Source organism: Mastomys coucha, unplaced genomic scaffold, assembly GCF_008632895.1.
Source record: "Mastomys coucha isolate ucsf_1 unplaced genomic scaffold, UCSF_Mcou_1 pScaffold4, whole genome shotgun sequence".
Lineage (NCBI taxonomy): Eukaryota > Metazoa > Chordata > Mammalia > Rodentia > Muridae > Mastomys > Mastomys coucha.
In genome coordinates this window covers 36,498,900-36,510,658 of record NW_022196910.1, presented here as the reverse complement: position 1 = coordinate 36,510,658, position 11,759 = coordinate 36,498,900, and positions in this window count along the sequence as shown.

Sequence of the window (11,759 nt, the reverse complement as noted above, 5' to 3'; positions counted from 1 at the left end):
CCAACCAAACAAAAGAATTGTACTCTTGTATATTTTTTTTTTCCAAAATGGACCCACAAAGACTGAAGCAGCAAGTATGTGAACTTCACAGGACTTTACCAGGTCGTCTGTGTACATGCGGTGTGTATGCTGTATGGAATCTTGGTGTTCTTGTGAGACCATCTTCTGTTTTCCCGTTAGCAAGCATTAAGATAGAAATGAGATGGACCACAATGAGACATTCTTTTTCATTTGTCTAATGGCCAGTGAAGTTGGAAATTATCTCCTTGTGTTATATAGTCACCTTTTGAAAACTATCTTTTCATTTCAGTTACAATTTTATTGTTTGTGTTGTTTGATTATTAGTTTTCTTTTTATTTCTTTGCATATTATACATATCAAGTATCTATCAGATGTATACTTACCCAATGTTTTTCTCCCATTCTGTAGAGTGTTTCTTACCTGATTAATTGTTCCTGATAATATATCACTAGATAGTTCCATAGCAGAATTTTACACACATACACACACACACACACACACACACACACACACACACACACAAATATTAGTGTTTAAGAATTAGGTATTTTTTTTACAAAGTCCAAATACAGAAATCTGAACAATAATAGTTTTTCAAAGTGGCTATATTAGATGACTAGTGACAGATAGGAGAAGTGTCCAAAGCATATGAACCAGTTTAGTTTAAATATAAAATCTCAACATTTAATATGACATGGGAAATCAATGTTCTAATGATTCCCATTGAGTAGTTTATTGCTCTATAGGTACATACATATATACATATATAGTTTTCTATGTAATTTATTGAAAAAATTGAAAATTTCCTTTAAATAGTATATCAAATATTATATGAGACATTATAGAATTATATTAATATAGATATTAATATAGAATGTTTAGTTGTAAAAAGTATGGATGTTGTTTATGTATGCTATTCTTCTCCCATTAGAAGCTTAATTCATTTCCTACATCCCTTGATTTATATTAAATTTTTGAGCTCTTATCTATAAAGTATTACTCTTAAATATATACCTTACTGATTTTAACATTTTTCATGCATTAACAGAGAAGTCAACAATGGGTAGCCTCACAATGTTGTTTTGCTCTGTTCATAACATCATTTTGGTATAATGGATCTGAGCCAAAAGGGATGGTGGTAAAATAAATTCTGGAGCAAGCAATGTCACTTAATTTGCATTATGTATGCCATTAAGAATTGGAAGAGTGGTAGTCAGGCAGAAAAGTACAACAGGTTAAGACCTTCTACCATTTGTATGTGTGGGTGTGTGTAGCTGTGGGTGTAGGCACAAGTGTGTGCACACACATGTGTATTCTAGAGGAATGCAAAGTTTAATAGCTATTATAATACTTAAATATGTTCACAGACCTAAGGATATCTGGTGACAGATTATAAATGCCTGCCTTTCTTATGATAAAATGGGAAAATGTTAAAAATTCTAGAAAGCAAGACTTCTGCATATTACCCTTCTAAAATATAAGTCCAAGCCATAGCTTGAAGCTTAGTTCTAGGTATGCCACAGTGAAGTTCAGTGAAATTCATCACAAAGAAAAGCTGTGTGATCCCAATTTAAGGCATGGCAACTTCATTAGTCAGGAGGCTGAGCGTAACCATCATCCCAATTCACACCTCTGAAGAAAAACTTGGATAAGGACTCTGTTCTGGGATCAGATGGATAAAGGACTACCCCAAACATGGGTAGTGTGGGATTGTTTACAATGAAATTTAGTACTAGACTAGGAAAATCCAACACTTGAAATATCCTGTTGGTCTTCACGGTTGGTCCTGCCTTTATAGAGAGGGTCTGAAACAGACTACTATACATACAGTATCAAGAGAAGGCACATGGCCCCACTGACCATCTACTTTAACAAGCATCACCTGTGAGTGGGTACAAAGTTCTGTAGCCAAGCCAAAGTTCTTCAGTAGGCAAAGCAGAACATTGTTGGTCTTGTAGGTTCATTGTGTTACACAAAGAGATATTATGGGAGGGGGCTACACATAAAGCATATGCACCTAGAGCTGGTATATTCATAGTCACTGTGCCCAGATTCAGCCATAATCCCAAAATGGCTAGCACAGGTAACTGTTGGCAAGGCATCTGGGACTACCCTGGCCCCAGGGATAGGCTCGTGGTTACACACAAATGTAGAATCATTATTTTGTGGTGGAAGAATTTTCTGGTTTCTTTTGGTACAGGAGATGAACAGAATAGTTAAAATAAACCTGAGCTTGGGTTTCCCTCTACTACTAAAGTCAGTGATAAAACAGCAACAGCAATCTCCTCTAGGGCTGCCTGTGGTCCTATATAGTGCTGAACTAACAGTGTCAAAACAACAACAACAAGAAACAAAACAAAAACAAACAAACACAAACATGAGCAACCTGTATAAAATTACTGCACAGATAGATACATCCGAAGCTCAATCAGCAAGCCTGGAATAAATGCAGCATTCTTTAATGCACATGCAACACTGGATGCCAGCAACAGACACCATCAGAAAACCAAGGCCTTGCCTAATAGCCAAAATATGATGCTGGAAATAATACTTAGCATAGTAGAATGCCCCTTTGGAGAGTTTGACACAGCTGTTTTACAGAGTTACAGTGAAAAGAAAACAGGCCAGTGAGAAGAAAGCAAACTAAAAAGCCTCTGCAAACCAAAGGAGACAATCACTAATGTGAAGACACACTCTATACAACAGGAGGAAATATTTGCAAAAGGTCGATATGTTTCCAAAATATATATGAAGCTGAAACAATTCAATAGCAGAAACAAGCTGACTTTTAAAATGGACATGAGATTGAATAGGGATTTCAAAAAATAAACCCAAAAATCCTATATATGCATAGCAGGCACATGAAAAATGTTCAACATCTTTAGTCCTCTGAGACATGCAAATCAAAAGCACAAGGCAATATCAACTCACTCCAGTAAGAATGACTATTATCAAAAAGACAAAAGATACACACTGGCAGCTCTGTACACCGTTGGGGGGAGTGTAAGTCTGCAGGGCCATTATGGAAAACAGGATGAAGGAGTGTCAAAGTTAAAAATAGAACCAGGAAACTTATTATGGGGTATAGATCAAAAGGGAGCAGAATCACTGTATCAGAAAAATAAAACACTGCATTCTGATGCTCATCACAGCACTGTTCACAGCAGCCAAGACATGAAAACAAGCTCAGCATCCATCAACTGATGAAAAGTGAAGCTATTCCCAGTGTCCATATGCACAGTGGAATGCTCTTTATCATGTAGAGCAATGGAATCCTACCATCTGCGACACGGTAGACTGAAGTGGAGATTATCCTTTAAGTAAAATAAACCAGGCACAGAAAGCCAAGTATACCATGATCTCCCTCAGATATGACACCTAAAAATGTTCAGTCTCACAGAAATTGAGAGATGAATGCTAGTTACCAGGAACATAAGTAGATGAAGGATGTTGGAAAGATAATGGCAAATATTAGATGGGAGAAAAGGTTCCTTGAAAATTTGAAAGAAGAGCTTTCCAAAGAGTCTCAGAAAAACAATAATCATTTGAAGAGGAAGATGTGTTTAGGTTGGCCTAAATATTATTCATACCACGCTAATCATTATCCAGTTTCTTTTGAAATTTAATTTAGTATTTTTACTAATTCACTTTGCATGATGGTTTTTTTTTTTGAAAAAAAAGTTTTAAAATGCATTACAAACCCAGCAGGTGGGACATGTGAGAATATATTGAAGAATTGTAAGTAAATCACACCAGCCTGAAATGAACACTCCAAAAAATGGAGGCATGTGTGTTACACAAACAAATCCTTGAATTTATTTCCATTCTCAATCAGTTTAGGGGCTGTGAATATTCCCTGTAGTCACCCACTTAGTCTCTGGATTATCCCATTCACGGCACATGTCTGTGCAGGAGGGAGACTTTCTAATTGTGGCCTTTGCAAGATTGTAAAGCAATTGGTATTCTTCTCCATGGACTTATTACAGGGTGTTTCTGTGCAAGACTGGCAGAAAATTGGGCTATGCATGATTTCCTTTGGAATTAGTCAGCCAGAAGAGAACTTACCACAATGGAAAAAGACTTTTCCACAGTTGCCAAGGATGTTTGGACAAGCCAGATTTCCACAACTTCCCACAGGGGAATCCTCACACATTTGTAAAATGTTCTTGTAGGTTCTCTGACTTTACCAATGGCAGATCCATTGTCTGTAGAAATACTGAGAGCCTGGCAGAGGAGGACAAACAGAAGCATACTTTAACCAGGTTTGTCAAGCTTCACGAGCTCCCTTGAGCAAAGAAACCTCTAACACTATTGTGTTACAGTTGCTTGGCCTGGACACAAAGGCATTTTCAGAATTAACCATCCTTATATGCTTGGCAGAGTCATAGGTGCTGAACACAGAGAGATTAATGTGATCATTACTCAAAGAATACAACAGAAGGGAAAACCTGGCCCATTACACCTTCAACTGTGTCAAACAAGGCTCCAAATAAAACAACATCAAATTATTTGGCACACTCTTCAGTCTTTTCAGTGTTTTCTCATATGTATTAGCTCATTTGACCAGAACATCCTCATATGACTCAAGATAATGCAACACATGGTTAGCACTAGACTGGGAAGCACAAAATATAGGACCCATCCACAGTTAAGTCTGCATCTTATTAGCATATAAGACATATTCTGTAGCAGATAATGTGGAGTAAATAAGATGGTAAACAATCCAGGCACTGTGAAAGTATCTATTACATAGAATAAGGATTATCATTGAGCTTGTGTAGTACCTTGCCTGTAGGTGAGGCTCAATACTGTGATATAATTTGCCTGAGACATCTGTGAAGAGTCTGAGACCAATATAAAGAAGGAAAGTCAGAAGCAAAACAAAACAGACCTCTTTAGATGGACAGGGCAGGGGACTGAACTATTCTTGGTTGGGCTTTATAGGCAAAGTTGACCCTTGATGTCTGCAGGAATGTAGGGCATCTGAGTTATATAAGCAGTTCTTTGAAATGCAGCAATTATTTCTGGTCAGATAACACTGGGGAAAAGTTTTCATAATTCTGCTGTACGTGGAACAAATAATACCTGCTCAGATCCTGGGAACCAGATGATGGCTGCTTTATTGGTGGAATCTGCAGATAAGACTTGGCAGTTTTGACATGATTGTAAAGCTATAGACATAAGTAGAAAAAGAGAGGATGGAATGGGAATTATCCAACAAACAAGAATTTTATTTCCAGACCCTAGAGCGGTTCAGTCTCAATTTCCCATGAAAATATTAAATGTGTGAGCTTGCAAATGCCCATATGTCACGAATTCAGGGGGGATGGGGGAATGCTTGCTATAGAGCAAGCCCGGAGAATTTGGCTGCAATTGTGAGTAGCACTATTGAAACTGCTCTAATTTTAAATTTCCTCTCGCAGCTGCAGCTTCCTGCTCTAATCTCTATGAATACAACACATCAATTTAAATAAAAATAGTTATCTGCCTCATGCCTCCCTTTCCCAGCTGCGGACCACTATTAGAGGTATAGAAATAAGCTATTGAAAATTAAAATAGTAACATCCTCTTTCCCAGTTCCTAGACTCCATCCAGTTTAAACTAATATCAACTAAATGCAGCTAGTTTTATATTTAACAAATGGATAAATCAAATTCTTCACTCTAATGATGTGAATGAAAGAGGAAAAGCTTCCTTGAAGAAAGGTCTTTCTGTCGTCTGACTTCTGTCCTGGAGTTATTTTGTTAGCATCCTTTATAGTACTTCCAGAAGATACTGCAGGCTGTCTTTCTTGTCTCTCTTTCTCCTATTTATTTCTAGAAAATCTCTCTCACCTACTATGTTGTATAGGCACTGCAGAGAAACAGGTTTTGTGAAACCTCTCTTTTGTTCTCCTGCAGTACCATAAGCCCCTCCTCTTATTACATATTTGAATGTGAGCAAAGTCCCTGCTTGGCTTGTGTTTGCTCCAGCACTATGTTGCTCCTACATATTATGGTTGGTCCTTAATAAGCAATAATCATACAAACAGAGAAAGTAACACACAAGCATTTACTTGCTTTTTTTCCTTGTCTCTTCTCATGCCTAGTACAAGATCTTGCACAGAGTAGATACTTAAAGAAGATAAGCATTAAAGAACACCCAGTATTCAGTAGTTTTTACTTGTCTCCATTGGGCACAAGAGGAAAGCTTCTTTGCAGATAAACAAAATGATTACATTAATTAATCTCTTTGTCCTGAGGATAAAGTTGAGTAATGGTATCTATGTATGTCAAAGCTCATCTCAGTCCTGTCCTTGTCCAGATGTTCTGCCTCATCTCTCATCTCCCATCAGACCTCCCTTCCCTTGCACTGCCAGCACCCAGTGTATAACTGCAGAGTTTGGAACTGTATTGATCTTTGTTTGCATATTATTTCTCTTGTCAGAAATCTCCATCATCCTCAATTTGCTTCCTCAGCTTGAAGATTTGATAGACACTCGTGTCTCAGAATACATTTTCTAATACACCAGGTTGACATTGAGTGAGCATTTATGTATTTATCTGTACAGTGAGATTACCCTGTGTCCAAAAATGCCTTGAGTAGTAACTTATGTAAGTAGTAAGTTTCTGGTCTATTGTACAGGCCTATCCTCTGGGCCAAATTGCTACCATCTTAATGAGTTCAGCTATTCACATTTGCATGAGATCATCTCAGTTTGGCTTGTTCACTGTTAGCATCCCTTGTGGATTAGGGACTGAATGGGTCGTGGGACCCTGTCTAAGTATCCAACCACTCTTCTTAAAAAATTATGTGCAATGTAGGGAAGGGGAGGTCAGGTGGGAGATGAGAAATGAGAGATGAGGTAGAACATCTGGGCAAAGATTGGATGAGCATTGACAGACATTGGTAACACTAGTCAATTAGGTGCCCTAATTGCACCTCAGGATCTTAGTGAGGGGCTAGTGTATGCAGGCTGAGAAGGCTAGGGGAAAGGGTTCCATCTATGAAGTTATTGGAGGGGGCGAATGCTGGGCAGAGCTCTTGCAGTGAGACTGTTTAGGGTCATGCATGCTTGTCTCAACAACTCCTCACTCATGATCTGTAACCCTATGACCATTGGTGGTGTCAAACTTTAGTTTGCCATTGGGAGTGTAGAAGGAGTAGGGAGGCATTTTCTAGGCTATGCTCAGGGTAAAAGTTCACAGATAGCCCTTTAGTTATTTCTTTTTAATGACCTTTCTGGTTTTTTATTTCTTTTAATTAAAATATTTATTAAATTTTGTTTATATTCTTTCCCCTCCCTCAACTTCTCCAGTCTCTCCTCACCTCCCTTTTTACCCAACTTAATATCTTCCCCTCTAACACACACACACACACACACACACACATACACACACACACACACACACACACACAAACAAAAATTAAAACAAAAGACCAATAAGATGAAAAATAGCAAAACAATAATGACGCCATTTTTCATACTAAAGCCATGGTGTGTGTGTGTGTGTGTGTGTGCATGTGTGTGCATATGAGTATATGTGTGTATGTGCATGTACGTGTGCATGTGTTTGCATGTGTGTGTGTGTATGTGTGTTTAGTTCGGAGGTAAGGATGGCATCATTCTTACTTTGCGAAAGTTTCTCATTGGCTTTGAACTCATCCGCTAAGCTAGACTTGCTAGCCAGGAAGAGCTGCCTGTCTCTGCCTCCCCAGTTCTGAGCTTCTAAGCGTTCCCACCACACTCAATTTCTTTTTACATGAGCTCTCGGGGTTAAACTCAGGTCCTCCTAATGGCTTTGATGCCTGACTGAACCATCTCCGCACCCTGAGCCTGATGTTCTTAATTAGGAACAGAATATGTTTAGGGACCAGCTTACTGTTTTTCATTCTACCTTGGTCTCCTAAGATTTCAACTATGATGTTCCTCATTGTTTAAACATTCTATCTTTCAATGAAAAGAGTCCTTGTTGAGCAGCCAGTCTTTTAACCTAGCAACTACATAGTTCTTACTGCAAAAATATTTGATGAATATTTGTTCAAATGAATGAACAGCGCTGAGACCATGACCATCACAAGTCACATCATCAAGGTGTATGCCTGTCTGAATTGAGTAAAATCTGTACATGACTATAACAAAGTCACCAGCACATGCTTCAAAAACAGTCACTACTTGAAGATGAATCATGGATTATGAAAATGAGACACCACTCTCTTTGCTGTCATTAATCTCTACCGGTTAAGACTTAGAGCTTTGTTGCCACTATCTCCTATTAATTAAACCCCACAACAAGGAATTAACGTATTAAAAGAGGGAGAGAGAAAGAAAATATTTAGCCCACTGGAGTTTAAAGCACATGAATTTAATGTCCACATTAATAAATAATCACTGTGAGGTTATATTATCCACCTGGACAAATTGTATAAACATGATGCTCATTGTTTTAATTACACTCCAGAGCTATTCCAATTAAGACAGTGATAGAAAGATGGTATGGAAGGGAAAATGGAAAAAAGTGGCTTGAATGCTTCAACAAAAAGGTGTCAGGGAAACTGAATATTCAGTTCTAGGTTGTAAACAAAATCTGCTGGAGAAGTTGGACTTCAGGAGCTAATGTTCTTTCTTTTCTACATTGCAACCAGCACTCTATGTGGTTTAATGAAGTGGATTCTCAAGGAAGAATCCAGGCATACATGAAAAATAAAAAAGTCCCTTGGGAACCTCACATGGCAGATACATGAAATACTATTAAAAGAAATCAAAATGTTCCACAGAAGTTGCCTAGGACTCAATGAAGGGTTTAAAGGAGAGGAGCAATGTGTGGTTAGAGCACTTTGAGTTAAGCTTTCAAAAAGGGTTAGAATTACATCTATGTTCTACAGCAAATGATATTGCTAAACATTTAGCACAACTACATGGCTGACCACTACCAAGTATCATTCAGTCTTTTAACATTTTCTTCCTAGACTTTCTGCACATTTATAGGATTCAAGAAACTTACTATTTTTGCTTCAAAGATGAAGAAAGTAAAATGAGAAGTCAAACCTAGGATATTGTATCCCAAATAAGAAGTTGTCTTGCTAATAAAATGGTATTACTTAACTTATTAATTCTAGCAATGACCCTCTTTAGTCATTGCTTTAATCATCATTTGGTAGAGGAGAAAAGTGAAGCCCAAAAGTGTTTAGTAACTAGCTTGGGGGCCATACATTCAGTCAGTGAGAAAACTTGAGTTTGAGGTATTATCTTTTCAGTCCATTCTGTCATCTACTTCTGACAAGCTGAGCTTTGATGTGGTAGAGTATGCCATACTCCACTCAATGTGGGTACAAATGCAAAGGATCACTTCACTTGTATGCAATTAAAAGAGTTAGTTTCAAATAGGTAGGTAGCAAACTGAGAAATAATGTCTGTAGGTAATAGGTATTTCTTTGTTATGCTTGGGGGCTGAGAAGGCTTTTGCTATGCCATCCATGGTGAGCTAGAATTCACATTTTTTTTTTTTTTTTAGCACAGGCTGTCTGCTAACTTGTCTTAGCTTGATGAGCACTGGCATCGCAGTGGTTTACCACCACACTGACTGGTCATCCCTTGAGATCAAACTCGCTCAAATAGGATTGCAATCTAAAACAGCTCTGTGTGTGCAACTTATTTCCACTCTATGATATTTGAAATAAGTTGGTACCAAGGATTACTGGGTCATGTTTTTTAAGTCCCCAATTAATTAGTTGATTTTATTGACTGGTTCTGACCAGATGTGGGGCAAGTGGAACCGTACCACCAGATAAAAGAACTGGTAAGGTTGAGGAGATTAGGGAACCCTGACAATTCTCATAATTGAAACAGTAGGCATTTGAATCTACTCCCAACAAGGTTCCTGTCCTGGAGCATGTGACCATGACACACCACTAAGAGGACCAAAACACATGGCCATGTAGTATTAGAGCCTAGAGTTCTCCATGTTAATGAGGTAGCTAGAAAGACCTCAAATGTCTAGCCAGTGAGCTTCTTCCCTGGGCATCACTTCCTGCAAAAGGTGTTTTAATCTCTGGTTCACCCTGAGTAAGTCATAAGCATCCATTTCTACCATGAATAAAAGTTTAGACAAGCAAAGACTGTCTCCTCTCGTCAAGGACCATCATTGGTGGGGCCTTCATCTCCCGCAGAAGGACTCTCCACACTCCTGGAACTGACACTACACTAAGTCGGGGTCTGCCTAGATTATTTCAGGCCCACATTCCCTGATTCTCAACTACTCAAGGTTCCTGATGGCACCTGGATGCTCAGGAGTTTGAGAAACACAGCCTCTACCCCAGCCCCCTCTTTCTCACCCAAAGAAACATGGGCTGGGATCCCTATATTAGGCTCTACTTTGCCTCCCCTAAGTACAATATTGATATCCTATGAGCCCAGCACCCTAATAAGGAGATAAGAATGAAGCCTACCTCCTCTGTGTCTCACCTCCCCTGAGTGGCATGTTGGACACCCAAGCAGTGAAATGAAACACAGACCCACAACCAGACAAATGATTTTCCTCGTTCTCATTTAGAGCAATCTCTAGCCAAGGAAGTTTGGGGGAAATATTTAATCCTTTAATCTTTAGCTTCCTTGTCTGCAGAGTGAAAGTCCTGAAAATTCCCAGCTATGGAAGTAAAATTGAACATATTTATGGTTCTTCAACTCATGTTAGTACAGAGTCTCTTTTTAAACTTCAAACCCTGCCATTTCAGATGGTTATATAAAAAGGATGAACGCTCTGTATGGCCAAGGAGGCTAACAAGGCTCTTCAAAAGTGTTCATTTCAAAGCCTCCACTGAATGTTTGGACATGAGAAGGGGAACCCTGACCTGAGCTGACATCAGGGGCTTTGCATAGCTAAACTTTTCTGTATTCAGGAAACAAAGTATGCTGTTAGCATCATTACCAGATTTCTGTTTGTTTATTTTTTGTCTTCTGTATCAAAGGGAAGAGATCGAACCAGTGGGTAAGTAGAGTCACTAAATTTCAAGTGACCCCAAAATAAGAAACAAAAATGACAGTCAACATTAAGAAGTTTATCCCTCTGTTGTCAATTCTATTCACCTCCCTGAAATGTTCAGACATATAGAAACCTTATATAAGTATAGATATAGGTGAAGCTGGGGTATAAATTGCCTTTTGAGAATAGGTTGGTAGTTATTACAGGGATCTGGATAACTGGTAGATATAAGAGGTAGACATTTCTAGTATACCTGAGCATATCAGTAAAAGCAATAATAAAAAGCTTTATAGGAAACATGCTTTGCTATTAGTGTAAACTGTGGCACATTAAAAAAAAAAGGATCAGGTTTGTCAGAGCCAGAGGTTGTGAATGACCCCAAAAGAAGCAGCATCTTCCAAACACAATGCCACTGATAATCTTACAGAGAATGTGACAGACAGAAACCTGCACAAGTTCAAACCAGACAAAACTGCAGCATGTAAGCAAAGTACATGCAAAGTCCCCCCCCCCCAACCAGGAAACTATTTGCAGCTCATATCTGCTGGAAAAGGGAGAATCAGTATTTTCCAGTGACATGTCATGGGTATATCCGCCATACTCCAGAGTAGGCCCGTGCCTAAGAGCAGTGGGCTAGCAAGAAATACACTCTATATTTTTGTGTGTGTGCTTTTTGTTTTGATAGTTTTTATCTTACTGGGATTTTCACTTATTTGGTTTTGTCTATGTGTATTTGAGAGAGAGAAAGAGATGGAGAGAGAGAGAGAGAGAGAGAGA